At 44.9% G+C, this 18,108-nt stretch overlaps 1 pseudogene; it reads right to left on the bottom strand.

The window, feature by feature from the left end:
- Positions 1-2,050: 2,050 nt before the first annotated feature.
- Positions 2,051-6,610, bottom strand: LOC144126801 (uncharacterized; annotated as a pseudogene).
- Positions 6,611-18,108: the final 11,498 nt, after the last annotated feature.

Raw genomic sequence — 18,108 nt, 5'->3', positions numbered from 1 at the left:
CAGGCACACTTACGTAGGGAATAGCAGATTGCCAATATCCTTCAAGAGAAGTGTTATAACGGTTGTATCTTACCCTTACTCACCTGTGGAGCAAAAATGTGAAAGCTAACAAAAACTGCTCAACTTAAACTGCAGACAGCACAGCAAGATATGGAAAATGGTAACTGCAACATTATGAGCCAGGAAAGGAGCAATGTGGCCGGATCATAGAATGAACACCAGTTAATAATATCCTAGCTGCCATCGATAAAGTGGACGAGGAAGGGGAGAGTGGCAGGGTGCATGCCAATGTTTCAACAAGAGGATTTGTCCTAACCTCTAGTTGAAACATTGGCAAGCACCCTGAGGCTTTCCCCTCTCTTTTTCACTTTGTGCCCCTCAAGAAACCATCTGCCTGCCTTCTCTCCATCATAGCTGCCATTTAGTAGAAATGCGCAGAGCAGGGCATGTATGCAAAGGTGACTTATGACAAGATGACAAGATGACTTATGGCCCCTTAAAGGGGCTGTGAAAGGGGGTCTCAGCAAACATCCGATGTGCCCAGGATGGTTTAGAATGCCGCTTCACAAATATCATCCAGTAAGAATTTTTTATATGCTTTTTGTAGAAGCTGAGCTATCTGTAGTCAACACTTGAATTTCCACGTCTTTGCACCCTTCCCTCTCCTGTCCTAACTTTTTGAACGCTGAAATGTTGGCGCGCCTCTGCCGGCCACTCGGACTCCCCTCCTCTGCCGCCTGCTGACGCACACGAACCAGCGCTAGCAGTCTGCTGCTGATGTAATAAGCACTACATGACGCAAGAAGCGCGGATTCGGGCAAAAGCACAGCACCGCAGGTCACAGCTAGGCACAGAAGCTGGAGTTTTAAATATTGTGTTGTAAATTATCGGCTCGCTTCTGAGGTCTTGTATGTGGCATGAACGCTTGTTGGCCTGTACTCTACATATTGCGGGCATTTTATAGACAACCTCAAACACCCTTTTCAGGGACCCTTTAAGGTAAGGGAGTGAATTCCAAGAGAAGGCAAGTGTAGCGGGGATTGCAAGAATCAGGTGAGCGGATAAGGTTTGGAAGTCTGTGGGGATAAGGTGCCCATAGCTTGCACTGGACATGGTTAATTGCAGAGATGTGGGAGAGAGCTTTGCCCTGCAGTGAGTGTAGTTAAGCTGATGATGATAATTATGACCCTACTATACAGTATTTTTCAAATTAATTTATTATTAACAATTTGATGGGTAAACAAGCACTAGTGAAATGAAGAAGGCTTCAAGGTGCACTAAAGAGGAATCTCAAATGCTCCTTTTACCGCGGGGACTCTATCTATAGGTTCCGGGCACTCACAGAAACTTCGAATTATTGTCCTGTGCGGGCCGTTTTCCTAATTTAAATCGGATTAAACCTCCCAGCTCCCGCCCTTTTTTGAACTCAACGCTGTAGGTAGGAGGAGTCAACACACGCGTGGAGTGCCTTTCAGACAGTCTATAGTGGCGGCTTTACAGTCGCTTTTATTTAGTTTTCAGAAAATTTCTGTGAATAAATAGTTTCAGTCTCAGACAACATAGCCATAAATTAGTCCCATGGCAATAAAAATGCGCGTGGACTCTTTTGATTTACGTATCAGTCCGCCAATGGCAGAGCGGCAAGCCGCCACGGGGCTGGCTCCACTCGTTGGTTGACTCCTCCTACCAACAGCGTTGAGTTCAAAAAAGGCGGGAGCCAAGACATTTAATTTGATTTAAATTATGAACATTGGGTGCACAGGACAATAATTCGAAGTTTCTAAGAATGCCCGGAGTGTGTAGAAAGAGTTCTCGTGCTGAAAAGACGAGTTCAAATATCTCTTTAGTGCACCTTTAACACTGCCTCCTGGTCTCTTTCAAATAGGTTTGGAACTTTGCAAACATAATTTTCTTCATTGCTGAACGTACAAAAATGCAAGGCTTGGCAACTCCACTGAGATTCAGCGCAACCAGTGGGCATTCTAGAGAAAAAACACTGCATTATGTGACCTGGCAAGTCCAAATCGCAGTTTTCATAAACAATTTTCCTTCAGAGCAAAACAACTTCACCATTGCTTGGGTACACCTCATCAACTACCTCGAAAATTCTCTTAATAACGAAAAATTTGCCATCTTGAGACACAATGACACTACTGTCACTTTTGGTGCCCCTTTGGTACTGCTGGCTATGCATCACAGTTTCTCTATAAAAAAATCTGAAATATTTTTGCACTTGAGGAATGTTGTTGAGCATTAACTCCAGAGCAGCCCTTTCTGCTGGCAGAAGCAGAGGCACTTCCTTCGGCACTCCAAACATGCAGGCACCCTGCACATTGTGAGCCTTGCTCACGTTAGGGTAATGAAGAAATTCACTGCACAACTGCTGGCTCCTCAGCGGAATTGCGTTCAAAGAAAGAACAAGGTGCAGTTCCTGACTCATGATAATAATAATAATAATAATTGGTTTTGGGGGAAAGGAAATGACGCAGTATCTGTCTCATATATCGTTGGACACCTGAACCGCGCCGTAAGGGAAGGGATAAAGGAGGGAGTGAAAGAAGAAAGGAAGAGAGAGGTGCCGTAGTGGAGGGCTCCGGAATAATTTCGACCACCTGGGGATCTTTAACGTGCACTGACATCGCACAGCACACGGGCGCCTTAGCGTTTTGCCTCCATGAAAACGCAGCCGCCGCGGTCGGGATTGCCCGCTCCAAGATTTGATCAGGCACTCCATTTGCTGCCGTCACCAGTTTAACGATGTGGCCGTTCCCACTCTCAAATCCAAAGGCAGAATGGGCCCACAAGGGTCCGAAGTTACGGGCAGCTTGGGCTAGATGCGTCAGCTGGTGCACATTTAAGCTCATGCACCGCTCCCCGTATAGTGCTGCAGCTCGGCGCACGAAGCGTTGCAGGAGGCGATCTGAAAAAAAAAGAAAGCTATTTTACTTGTGGCATAGTCTTTAAATATATTTAATTATGCGGCTATGTGAACACCAGCCCACTACTCTAAAACTAGGATAATTCAGTACTGTTAACAGACCACTTTCGTAAGAAGTTGCGCTACACCACCACTGAGGCAATGCACTTTGGGAGTTGTGGTACACCAAGTGGTGACCATGTTGGCATTGTGTATACCCAAGAAGCCCACATATATGCCGGCTTCGTAGAGCAGATGGCTTCCATCAGATCAGCACTAGGGGCTGTGATTGCTGCACCTAACAGAGTATCCTGGATTCCTTGTTTTCTTGAAAAACGACAGGTCCTCACAACAGCTAGCACAGATCACTTGTTACTACATGATGCAACGAGAAAGTTTGAGCAACAAATGTGTAGAAACGTATAATAATTCCAGATAATTTGTCAAATACCAACCTTTGACAATACATAAGAGCGGTCTTTTAATAATGTGCCATTTACACCGGAATATTGCCTATGCCTCATCTAATGTTTTCCGTGTTAAAGAAAAGAAACAGAGCCAACAAGCGCCCGTCCGTGTCTGTTTAGCGCTATGTGGCAAGCAAGCTGGCATGTTCAATCATCGAACAAATGTTCAGGCCAGTACAGAGAAAGCAGTGAGTCGCACGGTAAGTGATTTGGCTGTTAAAATCATATGCTGTAGCAAAAAACTGCAGAAGCAATCCTTTCAAAAATTCACTTGAAATTTGCAAAGCTAATGACCACTGAACCCAAACATTAAACACTTAAAATCTGCCCGATTCAGCCCTTTCTCATTTCACACTGAAAAAACGTTTGTCACAGCTGAAAACATCATAGCCTTTTTGTACTGCTGGGCTTTCTTGCTGGTAAGCCACGATTCACCAAGTGGATATATTTATTAGTTTATTGCTGTAAGAATAAGAAACAGAAAAACAAGCACTTGACTCTTGTTTAAACAAAGAGAATGATGAAGACAGCAAGTTTGTGATATCTGCCTTTTTAATAAACCCCTCTGTGTTCTACATGCAAACAGGCTCCCAAATTAATTCTGGTTTGAAGTTCGCTACAAGTGGGCATTGTGGCATCCTACAAGTGAGGTGCTTGCTGTGTGAAATAGAGGTCACTGGCTTGTCCTTTTCATTCGCTGGCTAGCTTTGCTCAAAATGACCATTAATGTTTCATTGGCATGCAGAACACCGCTGCATACAGTTAGCACGTGCTCCTGTAAGAAAAACATTATTAGTATTACTAATGTAAGAAATGAAAATGAACCAAACGCTGCTGTTTTTGGTGCCATATTTTGACTTCCAACTGGGCACTGCTCTTGCAGTTAATTACAGCGGAGGCCTACTACTTCATCTTTGTTTCCTAAATGATTCATTTTTCTTGCGATTTTGTAGGCAGCGCACGCACGCAAACACACACACACACACACACACACACACACACACACACACACACACACACACACACACACACACACACACACACACACACACACACACACACACACACACACACACACATTACTACAAGGTACAGTCACTTTGAGACATTATGTTCAGTGCCATCTAGCCTGTTAGTAGCACTGCATGCCTTTCCATGCTGTAACAACTCTGCACTACGGATTGTGTGAATTAAGAAACCGCAGGCCTGGAAAAGATTATATTTTTGCTAAAACAAAGTTTACACCCTGTACCTTTCATTGTTAGAATAATTGTTTGGAGAATGAAAAGTAAAAGCCAGGCACTTTAATAAATACGGGTAACAATTTTTTGTTGCATGTTTCTTTGCAATGATGCATGAGACATTAGTTTACATGAATCACCTTTTGGTACTCATGAAAAATTCCTCAGTACTTCACAACTAAATTTCTGCTCATCCTGCTTTTGTTTTAAAAACAATGGCTGCAATGTCAAAGGTAAGTATACGTCACATGAGGCATGAAAAAACAGCAATATAATGACTACTTCGTCATTTGAATCCAGTCCAAAACTAAATCAAGCCTGTTTCAAGAACCTGAACGACAATGAATGAAGCAGCAGTGATAATGCTGCAGTTTTTTCAACCCACATGTAGCCTATACTAAATTTTAGGTGACAGCCATTGTTCTGGTGTTGAAACAGTAACAGCATGACACAAGAAATGCGATCATGAACTATTCATCAGTCATAGTTGGCAGATGTCACGTGCTGATCTATGTAATGCCTTACACATAATTAAAAAGAAAAATTATGCCATCAGAACGTGGTGTATATGCTGCTTTAACCCGCTTGCAGACTTGGGACGAGCCAGACTCATCATAAGCAGACTGTCATTTCTGGGTATTAAGAGTCCAGCTTGAGCATTTTCTGGCAATCTGTGTCTGCTTTAAGGAAAGTAGGGCTCGTCCAAAGCAGCTTTTTGGTTGCCACAAGATGGAAGCAAAGGTACCAAAGGAACATTCCGGTACCACTGTAGAATAAATGTCTATTAGAGGATTAATCCAGAGTGCATATAAAATCTTAAGGTTGGAATGCAGAATGAAATAACTATGCTCCAGACAGAGTATTTGGCCTCACCTGCATAACTTATGGAAGCAGATGAAAGTTGCTCTTGTAGAAGTATAAAAATTGCCTCGCAGAGAAGGGCAAAGTGCCTCAAAAATTGAGCAGGGAGAGTGTTCAGGCAACACGGCACACATTAAAAAAGCAGCCAGTTTCGCCACTCGTGTGCTTTCCAGAAGTGCCTCTCCTGGATTGTGCGAGGCAGACGGGAAAAGTGATGTGGTGGTCGAATGCCGGTGAGACGTTTGTTGAGGGCGTTCACGGTACTTGGCCGTCCTGCAAATTCAATCATTACAAGTGACCCATCAGTAGTGCTATGCGAGAGTGATTAGTTTTTTCCTATAGTCGGACACAATTCAAGTAGACAGCGGCTTTTACCCATCAAAGGACCCCCTTCCAGCCAACGGCGTCACCAGATTCTCATGACCTTGCTAGTGCGGCAATGCAAGGAGCAGCGCCACAATGAAAAAAGCAGTCTATCCCTGGACACACTGAGAAAGAATTACCCCCTTTTGTCTGCCACTCCCTGCTTGGTCACATCAGCAGGGTCATGAGAATCGGCCGACGCCACTGGCTGGAAGGGTCCCGTTGACAGAGAAAAGCCGCTGTGTTCTTAAGTTGTATCCGTCTATAAGTGTTGCCCATAAATGCGTGAATATATGCAGTCTGTCTCTCGGCACATGGGTAAATATGCAGGCATGTCAACTAAACCTTGTTACAGTACTATGCTCGTTCTGTACTGTCACTTCATCAGTGTCCATACTTTGCGCTCCTGTACCTTTTCTGAATATGTACCAATAAGCCTAGCTACAAGAACTGCTTAGTATGCATGGTATGTTAGGTGCACTTTTGAAAGAGCAACAAAGCATAGTTCACCACAAAGCCTTATGTCAGCTAGAAAACACGAAAACCGAGGTCATGAACAAATATTCACCTATGTAGTACTTCTCACTGCAGCTGGATGAATCAAACCAGTACTATGTGAACTGCCTTGTCACATCAAGCAGCACACAGTGCATATATTCAACCGTATAGCACGACACAAGGTCAAGGTACTTCAAGGACCACAAAGGTGATGGTCCTTTTAGGCCATTGACCGATGTCTTCTGCAGCATGGCAAGCTTCATATTCTTTCGGGCACCCTTTGATGTCCTCTCCTCTGCTGGTGGCTCAGTGCTGGTATAAAGGCGCCGTCCTGAAAAAAATTGGAAAATTGGTTTTCAAGGAAGGGAAATGGTGTAGTAATTGTCTCACATCTAGGCGAACACCGAAATCACTGCTTAAGAGAAGGAAGGAAGGTGGGAGCGAAAGAAGAAGGAGAAAAAGAGGTGCCGTAGTGGAGGTCTCCAGAATAATTTCAACTACCTGGGGATCTTCACATGCACTGACATCGAACAAAATATAGGCGCCTTCTTTGAATTTCGCCTCCATTGAAACGTGGCCACCGCAGCCGGGTTCGAACCCGGGAACTCCGGCTCAGTAGTCGAGTGTCCTTCCTAAACTGCCATAATGATCACCTGAGATTAAGGACAAAATTGTACAAAGAAAACATTAAAAAAGAAATCCACCCAAAGGCTACAACAAAGCATAACATGTTTACGGTCCAATAAGGTTCCCAATGAGATTCTACTACAAAATGCACAATTTCCGTAGTGCTGCCAAACTATTCTACGATAAAAATGGCAATGCACCTGATGCCCCAAAGTCAAATACTACTGCTGCAGGCAAGACCTTGCCTATATATCTGCTGGATGTTTCAAAAGTGGATGTTCCATAATTTAAACCCAAACTGTTTACTTTATGCCACGCACTCCGCACTAATAGTTTATGACGTGTAATAAACTTCTGGTGGTTTTCAGTTGGTTCAGTTCAACACTGCTGCTCAATGAAGTGTTTGCAAATAAAGAAAAGAAATCAATTTAAGCAAGAAAGCTTTAAGGTCGTCAGCACGGTGAAAAATAGTCATGGCTGCAGGTTAAACATCTTTTGAAAGACTCTTACTACAGTATACAAGAATGCAAAAGATCTTATGTAAAGAATGGATGCCCCTCATGTTGAAACACAAAGACAGCCTAGTACTCTTCTTTAACTACACTGCTTCAGTAACAGGCATAAGTTAAGTGCTGATGTAACCAATAAACTCTTACCCAGCTGTTCACTACCTTTGGACTACTAATTGCAGTCGAATACAACTGAAGAATGAAGCAGCTTTTCCCCGTCAAACGACCCCCTTCCGGCCATGGCGTCCACTGATTCTCATGAACCTGTTAGTGTGAATATGCAAGGAGGGGACTATCCCCTTTCATCTGCTACTCCCTGCATTGTCACGCTAGCAAGCTCATGATAACTGCCCGATACCACTGCTTGGAAGAGGGTCCTTTGACAGCGAAAATTCACTTTGTTTCTGAATTGTAACCAACTGAAGCTTACTAAGAGATAGTCGTGTATTAACAGCACAAGTGCCATTTCTTGTTTTGGTTACCTTTAGCTGCAGAAAGGGAAGCTGGTATATGCCACCTCTTTAATGACATAACAAACCAGTGCACAATGCTAATGGTGCTGCAGACCACTGCAAAGAAATCTTTCATAAACAACAGGTGCTATGATGTGACTGCAACTTCCTTGCTGACAATGTGGCCAACAGGTCATGGCCTGGCTCTAAGACAAAATGCTGATTAGACACTACACCACTCTCAAACAGTGCCTGCTTGTTGAGAAAAATCATCTAAAACAGCATATATGGTGACTGCATGCAGCTCAAGCAGGTAGGCAAGTGTAGCAATTGGCATCAACAACGTCACTAGCTCTTGAACAGGTCGCAGTACAGAACTTTGCTGCAAACTGGCCATGCGTCTGAAGTTCTACATAGATCGAAGGGCCATCATGAATGTTAACAAGTATATGGTCTAAAAATGAAGTTATGGCGTTTATTAGCGCTCTTCTCGGCTGCCAAAGACGACAAAAACTGAGGACAGTACTTGCAGAGGTATCATTCAACTCTCTTCGAGCAAGGTACACAGATGGTAGTCCAATTTTGCAATATCAGCAAAAGCAAACCGGATTACATTGATGAGTAGTGGCAGTAGCTTTAAATATGCAAAATTAGTTTTTTTTGAGCAATGACAAAACTGGCAGCAACAGGATGGCTCGAAGGCACTAATAATAAATATTAGTAGAGTGGCGTTCTTACCTTCTTTCAGTTTCCAACATGCTAGGCACCAGGGGCAACCGAAAAGACCATTAAACTCCGTGTGGTTGCCAACAGATGCTATTGCAGGGGCATCCACACACACACACACGCAATGTACACTTTCGAAGCCACAGCTGCAGCCTCATGTTGCCAGACAACCTCACCAACAGCCTGCACTGCCTTCACAAATTCTCTCACAAACAGCATCATGTCAGGGTGTTTCCGTCCAAACCAGAAGCCAGCAAGAAAAGAATTCTCCGTGCGATGAGGCTGTGGTAGTTCATTGACACGCACCTGAATAGGCCAGACTGATAAATTATTGGACTTGAAGAATGGGCTGCCATCAGTGTTCACCGTCAACGTGAAATCACTTCAGTTTAGGAGTCCCTGTTGACACATTCCTTTGCACACTGCCGCATTGCCAATGTCGGTTATTATTTTACTTCCAGAACTAGCTGCCTCGGCCAATTTTGACATATTTGCAAAAAGCAAATTTCCAACTTTGTCTGTGACAAGGTGAAGCTGTTCTTTAAGGTTCAAGAGAGCAAAAAACAGCCTCTTTTCTTGACAGTGCCCAACTCTGCTTGTGTTTTGCACACTTTGCAAGAAAGCATCTGACTGTCACTGCTGGCCTGGAGGGGTGACATGCACGCTTCGCAGTAGAAGTGGCGCTGAACGAGACATGCACATTTCCGTGCCCACAACTTTCTGAACAGGTATTTTGAGCGCGGTAGACCCGACCGCTGATACCCGAACTAGGCATCTACCAACTTCAGCAAGTCGTCAAGCGCTGACCAAGTCAGCCCGTTAGCCACAACAAAGACCATTATGAGAACTACTGCCTCAGCCAATGTCGTCGATGAGACAGGCAGTGTTTTGCGTCCGAATTCTCACATACATTCATAAAGAAGCTCTGCGCTATCAAATTGTGGCACAGTACTACCATGCGGCCCAGCGGCACCGTCGTCTTCGCCGTCATCCGGGTCACCGTACTCCTCGCTGCTGCTGCTGCAGTCACCCTCGCTTGTGGCATTCATTCGTGGTTCTATTTCGTCAGTGTGCGACAGAGAACTATTGTCGGCGCCACTGCTGTCGTCCAACTGACAGCATTCATCGCTGCTGCCAGTTTCGGCTGCGGCCCCGAAGTGGGATTCACTGCTTGGTTGGCTTGGCCCAGCGGCACTAGAGCTGGCTCCAGATTCTACGCTAGCGGAGTTGGAGACATAATTCGGGTTCCCGTTACCAGACGTTGCAGGCGACGTGAGTGACCGCTGCTTATTGAACCACGCTGATGAGCGTTGCACAACAAACGGGCGGCTTTCATTTTCCAGATATAGCTTGCGACGGTTTGGAGTCGCAGGCTGGCTGCCCTGGGTCATGGCGGCGTGATGCAAAGCGATTTCGGAGGATAATGCCTGTAGAAAAGTCGCCGCACTCGATTCACAGGAGGATAATAAACGTGGAGTAAAAAAACGATAGATGGATAAGATAGAAGAATATAACTGAACCCTTGAAATTGGACGGCGGCTCACATCACCTAGCGCGATCCGCCGTGCGGCAGAGTTTTGGTGGTTTTGTTTTGAGACGGACGGCACACAAGCAGACGACACACAATATTTTTGTGACTGTCGTCGCAACAAAAAGTAGGCCTCGCTGAGAACTGTTTTCAAGTTAGTTACCTTGTTATGTTTAGCGAAAGCCTGTTATCTGTGACGTATCGAGGATCGCACTTGTCACGATTAGAAAGCGAAAATGCTCTGCTGCAACGCTCCGATTCTTCATTTCAAGTCAGCGTAACAAGAAGTTGGTCCTTACATTCACGTAATCTCGGAGGGCTGCAGCTCTAGAAACAGGGTTTCAAGGTTTTGTTTTTGTTTTTCTGACACCGGAGCCGGCAAGTGCAATTCATGTGTTTGAGAAGTTTGTGGCATTATGTTTCTAAGACAGCAAGCTTATTCAGAAGTAGTGCATGCATGCTTCCTACACTTGTGCGAATATATACCGTTCCCTTGTCCGGGCCTTTGAGAACAAGGATAAAGGGGCGAAAGGACTTTTTTTAAAGAGTTAGCTGGTCAGCTATAGTTGATTTGTCAGACATAATAAAAGGATTTTAGCGCCGTTCGAACACAAGAAAGAAGGGCGCTTCTGCCGCCGTGTTGTCTTCAGTTCTATTGTGTGTGTACAGTCGGGTACAGTAGTCTGTGGACCACGTGTTCCTCAAACGAAGGCGGTGGTAGCTCTGCTGTTAGCCGCCAGCTGGAGCCCGAACTTGTGGAGGTGAAAGCTAGAATTTTGTTCTTTCATCTCTGTGAGTGCAGTCTCCAGCCGGCGCGGCTAATAGTCGAGATATCGGCTTCGTTTGAGGAACGCGCGTGGACCGGCCAGAGTCTTTTCTCACCGACTGTACGTCTTGGCGCTAGAACCACTCCTTCTGATAATTTGCAAACTTTCTTGAAGGCATTGCAAGCAAACCACGCAGAAGGAAATGAACGCAGCTGTGTATTCAGTATATAGAGGAAACGTACGTAGCTCACACGAAATTTCTTGGAGCTGCAGTGATATGTTTTCCGCCGGCTGCATCCCATCTGCGAATGCCGTCTTTTTTTTTCTTTAATGTGTTCACATACGATGTCTGTGCCTTCGAGTCCACTTCTTATATTCGCTAGTCGCGCGCATATATGTTCCTCTCATTCGCTGGTTGTTCCATATGCCGCGTTCATTGAGTGGATTTCGTCATTTTAAAAGTTTCATTATCTGTCGCCCACCACGGTGGCTCAGTATGGCGCTCAGCTGCTGATCTCAAAGACGCGAGTTCGATTCCGTCCGCGGCGATCCAATTTCGATGGAGGCGAAATTCTGTAGTCCCGGTGAACTGTCCGATGTCAGTGCACATTAAAAAACCCCTGCAGGTGGTCGAAATTTACGGAGCCCTTCACTACGGCCTCTCTCATAGCATCAGTTGCTTTCGGACGTTAAATCCCCCTAAACGTAATTCTCTGAACCTAATTGTCTGTCGAAACGGCGAGGGTTTTCATGAGCCTTGTTCACTGCAAGCTGCCGCGGTGATCGACTCAATGAATAGTACGCGGCTGCTTATCCGAAAGTGCAAGTTTGATCCCGCGGCGGTGGTATTCCGACGGAGGCGAAACGCTAGAGTCTGCGATGTCAGTGCACGTTAAAGAACCCCAGGTGGTAGAAACTTCCGGAGGCCTTCACTACGACGTTCCTAGTAGCCTGAGCGATCGCTTTGGGATGTTAAGCACCCTACACCATAAACCTTAATTATTCACTATGCATGTGTGTTTTTTCCTCGGAGAAATGAAGCTTTTATCTCACATATATGCCAAAGAAAGAAATCCAAAAAGTTCCTAGTTCAGCCAAAGCTAGCAGTGAAAACCAATGCTATACGCCACGGGTAGCCCTCAAAGATCATTCCGCCGCCCGAGTGATTCGATCGCCCGATCGAAAATCTCTCACAACGCCTCGGGCGTTACAAAGATATATAATATGCGAGATAACTTCTCCAGCGCGGGCCGACCAAGGTATGCGGGGTGTTTACCCACAGGCCGGCTACCTATCAAAGTTCATGTCGGCTACTTTTATATTGCCTCAAGCAGGACCCAAACCCTTACCCCTTTCCGAAATGACCCTCGACACGATATATCGGTGCGGTAGAGAACAATTATGCGAAACTATACAGAGCTCTTCAAAGCACCTCGATCGAGGGCGTGGTTCTTCATATTTTGCGCCATTCCGTGTTGTAGCGCACATTTGCATTTCTTTTTCAGAGCCAAGCCCTTCCTGCTCGCACCTTTCATTCTTTTGTTTTTATAGCATAAATTCTTTCAGTGCATATATTTACATGACCAGCAATCTATATATTTCCTCGGATGAAATAAAGTGGCTGTTTGGGCTTGTTGGTCAGTGATCATAGTTAAAGAATGCAGTGCGAAAAGACAAGGACAAACGAAGAAGTGGACAGGGCTGGCGCTGCTATCCTGTACACATCTTGGTTTGTCCTTGTCTTTTCGCGCTGCATTCTTTAACAATGCGTAATTCCTCCTCTGCTGGTCAGTGACAATAGCGTATGATACCACGCACCTTGCCTTAAGATACTTATTTTGCAACAGTTCTAGATTCTTCAAGCAGATGCTGCACTTAAGAACGTTCCAAGATAAGTTCTATTTTTGCATATTGCCAGAGGTTGCTGTTTAGAGCACAGACAAAAGACGAAAATCAAGAGCCGCGGAACAGAACCTTTATATCTTCAAACCAGACCCGAAAGTGTTTCAGCGCCGTCCGCGAACTAGGCCCAGATTTTTAGGTGTGTGCTGCACACTGAAAGGCTTCAGGTAATGTTTCTTGTCGTAAGCCACACAAACCCTGCTGCTTAAATCACATATATTCCTTTTTTGCTTTCCCATTCCCTGTTTCCCCCTTAAAGCAATACTTAAATCAATATTTGTAGCTCAATATTTGTAACATTTCAAGTAATTCATGATGTGAACTATTGGAGACAAATATAAGAAGCTGCGCGTCGTCTGCTACTACATGCAGTCAAATGGATGGCCTGATGCGCTACACAATGATGCTGCGACATGGAGGGGGATAGAGTTCATCGTCGAAGACTAAGTTCCGGCACTGAAATTATACAGACAAAACAGACCGAACAAAACGTATTCATAATGCTGGTATAGAGGCTAGAAGGTAATGCTGGTAAGTCGATCATCATCATCGTAATCAGCGGCTTCCGTACCTTGCGCTTGCGGCTTGTGCGGCGCCAAGCCAATCCGAGTTGGTTAGCCTTGTTAGCAGTTCTGTATTGCTGCATGCGGGTTGCAAGTGAGCGGTAGTCACACGCGTGTTTTGTCCCCGCATTATCGTTCGACGATGAGTTCCTCAGCTACGCCTAGCTATGCATATGTAAAATATTTCGACGTACAAAAGCTACGGTTCATTTATCGTTAATACGTGAGTATACGCCATCATCTGTAAGCGACCTGGCAAAGAAAAAATACGTTTACTGGGGCGGCGGCAAAGAAGAGGAGGAGGGATTTTATTTCGCCCAAGTAATGGAACATGGAGGTGAGTTTTGCATTTACTTCACCACGTGGTCATTTAGGCTTGAGAAGCCTGCCAGAAGTGTGACGCTTACACTGACGTGATGCATTTACAATCTATACGGTTTTAACGAAGCTTGGTGGCGTTTAAATGAGGTTTGTGGTCATGGATTATCGGGATGAAAAAGCGCCCTATTATTTACATGAAGCCTTACACGTGCTTTTTTTACTGTTGCGAGCGCGTGTAGAACGCTTACCTTACCACTTTGTTAGTGCGTGCGCCCCGTGCACATAGCAGCTAGTCCAGCGAACGCTATTTAAAGTGTTTTTTCTTTCATGAACTGAACTATTTGCACGAGGCAAGAAGAAGCCCGCTGTTTTCAGATCTGCTAGTTACATAAATTTTTGTAGCTTGTCTTGTGTTTGCTGACGCTTTCATTATTTTCTCCCATTTATTAAGTTCCAGTATAAAAAGCAGACCTCATACAGCGCTTTGCCAGGCGTAAAATTCCGGTGCCGGACTGACTTCGAGGAGTCCGAGCCAGTAGCCACAGTTTCACAGGCAAATGTATGTACTAAAAGAAGAGTCAGGCAGGTGTCTCTCTCTGTATGTCTCAAATATTTATTGTTGCTGGAAGCAGCCAGGCAGCCTTCGTAAACAGTGTTTTGCAGCGGATTCTTGAATTGCAGTATAGACTGGCACTGAGCTTGGCAGTACATGTTGCTTATGCGAAAGATTGCGAAGAACACGAGGGCAGGAGCATCGCGCTCATTTTATTCTCTCATATTTTGTGTTCTTGGTGTCAGGTCAAACTTTCATTTTTCATGTTGCCTCCTTGCGTCAGAAAATGAAGAACGGAAAAAAATACCTGCTGTTTAACTACTGCCGAACCTGGTTTTAGAGTGAAAGATGTGGTGTATTGGGCAACTAGACGTGGCACCCTGGGAGGTGGATGATAAATAAATAGTTGTGGGAGGTGGACGATAAATTAATAGTTAATCATGAGAGGTTGTACCTCAAAGTGCGATTGAGGCATCCACTGACTCAGGGAGCCAGTTATGTGCCCTTCCTTTCCTCAATCATCGGAGTCTAGAATGTTGGCAACGCCAAATTCAATGGACGCTGATGGCCTGTAGCTTCAGTGCCGTGGTTCTGCCACAACGTTGTCAATGCCAATGCATGCAGCGCACATCAGTCACTACAATGTAGCTTATAGCGTGACTGAGACGTCCAGTACACTGTCTCAGCGGGCCAATTATGCACCTTTTCTTTGCTTTCAAAGCTCCCGCTCCTTATCGGTTTCGGCACAACTGCAGCTCTGCGACGTCACGTGGTTCTCCATGGTTCAAGGCCGTATGAAACACACGCCGAACAAGCTTCAGAAGGCAGTAGTAAAACTTTAGCTTTAGAATGAAACGAAAGAGATAGTGTTATAGAAGCCAACTATACGGTGCAGCCTGTCCAGGAGCGCTGACATGAATTTTCGGCAGCAGGTTAAAAACGTTGGTCATATATGACCAATGCCCTAAGGCGTGGCAATGGAACAGTTACCACGGTAGCAGCGTCATCTTTATCAAGAACTAGGTTTGTCTAGCGTTTCGATCTGGACCGACACTGTAATGTCAGCAATGCTCCAAGCTTTCCCAAGGGCAAGGGAAGTGCAAATGGCCTATTTGAAAATGCTTTTCTTGATGTAAAAGTGTCAGAGCTTGTGCAAATTGCATTGAAAAAGGGGCTGATATTCTTAAGTAATTTGAAGTAAATGCATGATGAATAATATCATCTTTCAGTCTTCCTTTACAGCTATTCATATTATTGTTTAGTTAGAAAATTCCTGGCATCAAGCTTGCCCTAGAATCAGTTTTTTTATGTTTGGCTCTGTTTTCGTGCTGTAACTTCTATCGTAAGCACATGGATGGGGCATTTTACTGCAGGCTGTATCAGCAAAGGATGCAGCAATCAATATCAAAACAGCGAAGCGGCAGAAGCTGCAAGAATTAATGGATGGATCAAGCTCAGACGATGACGTTCTTCCAAAGAAGTTGTTGGAAGAGCGCCGAAAAAATGCGATTCTCCTCCGGAGACTGAAACAAGTACGGAAAGCAAAGGCGGAGCTGCAGGCCCGCCATGACCGAATTGAGGATCTTTTCCTCAACAAATTTGGTTAGTGATAAGCAGTATGACTGTCTCAAAAGTGGGTAACTTGTGCTGATTACAGTGTGCAACCAATTGTGTGATTGGGTGCGTCTGGTGTTGATATATGCTATTTGAAGGCTGATCTTAAATTGCATTTTAAGTAAATGAAATCTAAACAATTAAGTTAAATTCTTGGCAGTGCAAGGTAAGGGCAGTGCGGGCAAGGTAAGAATTGCATGCAAGCTTCCGCTGTGTGTGCACTACGTGCAGTTCTTATTGGTAGCGCCAATCTCGGTACAGGGTGAGTGAAATACATTTTCATATGATCTTTTTATTATGAATTTTTGAAATGGAATAACTTGCACCTACACACACTCAGATTTTGAAAATTCTTTTTTTGCACTGGTCTCTGGAGTGCATGATGAATCCCTTTAATCAGATTGAATGGCACCGAGGAAAACATCGCAGTGCCCCTTTAATGAGTCAAACGATTGTTTGCGGCCGTGTGTTTTGGGGACAATGCCTCACAACCGTCTGGGTAGAGGACATTTTTGGTCAGAGGGCATTCGGGACCCTTTAAATAGTGGTTGGTAGTAGCAGCTAAAAATTTTGACTCAAAAGCAGGATGAAAGTGTTGAAACAAAGTGAATTTCTGCATAATTGCAAAGCACATTATTGAAATTAACAGCTCAGGTAACAAAACCTAGTAGCTTGGTTTACATGCTTTTGTCTTTCTCACTGGTGGCGTAAAAAAAGCAGTTGAAAGGAGTCGGAAATACCCAGCTAGGTGTTTTTCTAGTGTTGTGTCTGTTGTGTTTCATATTTAGAATCCTGGCTCGCAGCACGCTGTCATCTTTGCCTGAAGGTGTGTATAAAGCAAAGTGTTTTACTGAGAAAGTTGCTTTTTGTGCAGAGTGAGGACTGGATGTTGAAATTTGCACATTTTAAAGCCTGCGAATTTTAGAGAAGTGGACAAAATCTGAGCCATCTAAGGTCTCATGATCTTCTAACAGTGTGAAGTAGATTGGCATGTAGATTAGCAAAGAGATGTTGGGCCGGGGCTAAAGAAAGCAGGTTAATTGAAAAGTATCAGCAGTTTCAATTTTGGCAAGTTCAGTAAGAGATTTCAGCACACTTTGAACTGATATAAAGGTCAGGAATGTCATTGTGGTAGAGCATCCGCCTCGCATTCGGGAGGTGCTGTGTTCGATTCCCAGTGCCACCGGGTACCCATCGGTTTTTAATTGGTAGAAGATTTCCCCCGGCCTGGTGCTCGGCTCTTCTGGGTGAGATGCCTGGGAAAGGGTCTTGACCACAGTTGCTCTGACGGATCAGCGATAAGTTCCGCCGTCAACAACGTTAAATCCGCCTTGTGCGGTAGAAGCCCTTTGTGGCCCTTTAAACCGCAGCCATGGCCTTGTAGTAGAGCACCCGCCTCGGCTTCGGGAGGTGGGTGGGTTCGAATCCCACTGCCGGCCGCTTACCCACCGGTTTCCTCAAAATGGGTACGAGCTATGACCCGGCCTGGTGCTCGGCTTGCTAGGGTACATGGCTTGGCAAAGGAGCCTGCGTATTGAAATCCCGTCTCTGTGGGCTTGGATTGACCTGAATTTAATGTATCTTACTGGAGCTAAGGTCAAGGCTGTGCATTTTGTATTTTGAGGTTTGCATTTGGCTCACAATCTCATCACATTACATCTAAGGACACCCTGCCAGTTTTGTTGATTTCCTATATAAAAGTACAATAAAAACTAAGGGTACTGGTTGGCGGCATCGTTAGTGATCATGTGTTGTAACACTATCTGCAAACTTAGCATGAATACCCACTGGTTTTCTAGGATTGCCTTAATGCTGTGGAGCATTGCCTTCTGGGTTCGAGACCATGCCGCGTGATGTGTTTGCAGAAGCTGATAGCAGGTCCTGTGCAGCCACCTAATGTGGTCTCACACTCAGCAGCCGACACTGCTTGGTGCTATTATCAGTCCAAGCCATGTGCTCAGGCATTCATGTCAAGTTTGTGGGTGGCGTTAAAATATGTTGCTCTCACCACTGGAGCAAGTAGCAGGATGTTCAGCTTATAGCGAGCCCACTGCTCAATAGGTCAGTTTGATTTGGCTGCACTTATTGCATTAGTTCTGTAAAAGTTACGTAGCTGTGCCACATATCTGCAGTGCCGGATTAGTGAGTTTGTGTGGGGCATCAGCATGGGCATCTGCTTGCCTGGGTGTCAGCACAGAG

The sequence above is a fragment of the Amblyomma americanum genome, chromosome 1 (genome assembly GCF_052857255.1).
Source record: "Amblyomma americanum isolate KBUSLIRL-KWMA chromosome 1, ASM5285725v1, whole genome shotgun sequence".
Classification (NCBI taxonomy): Eukaryota; Metazoa; Arthropoda; class Arachnida; order Ixodida; family Ixodidae; genus Amblyomma; species Amblyomma americanum.
Note: the sequence above shows the minus strand (reverse complement) of the source record. Positions and strands in the feature narration are given on the sequence as shown.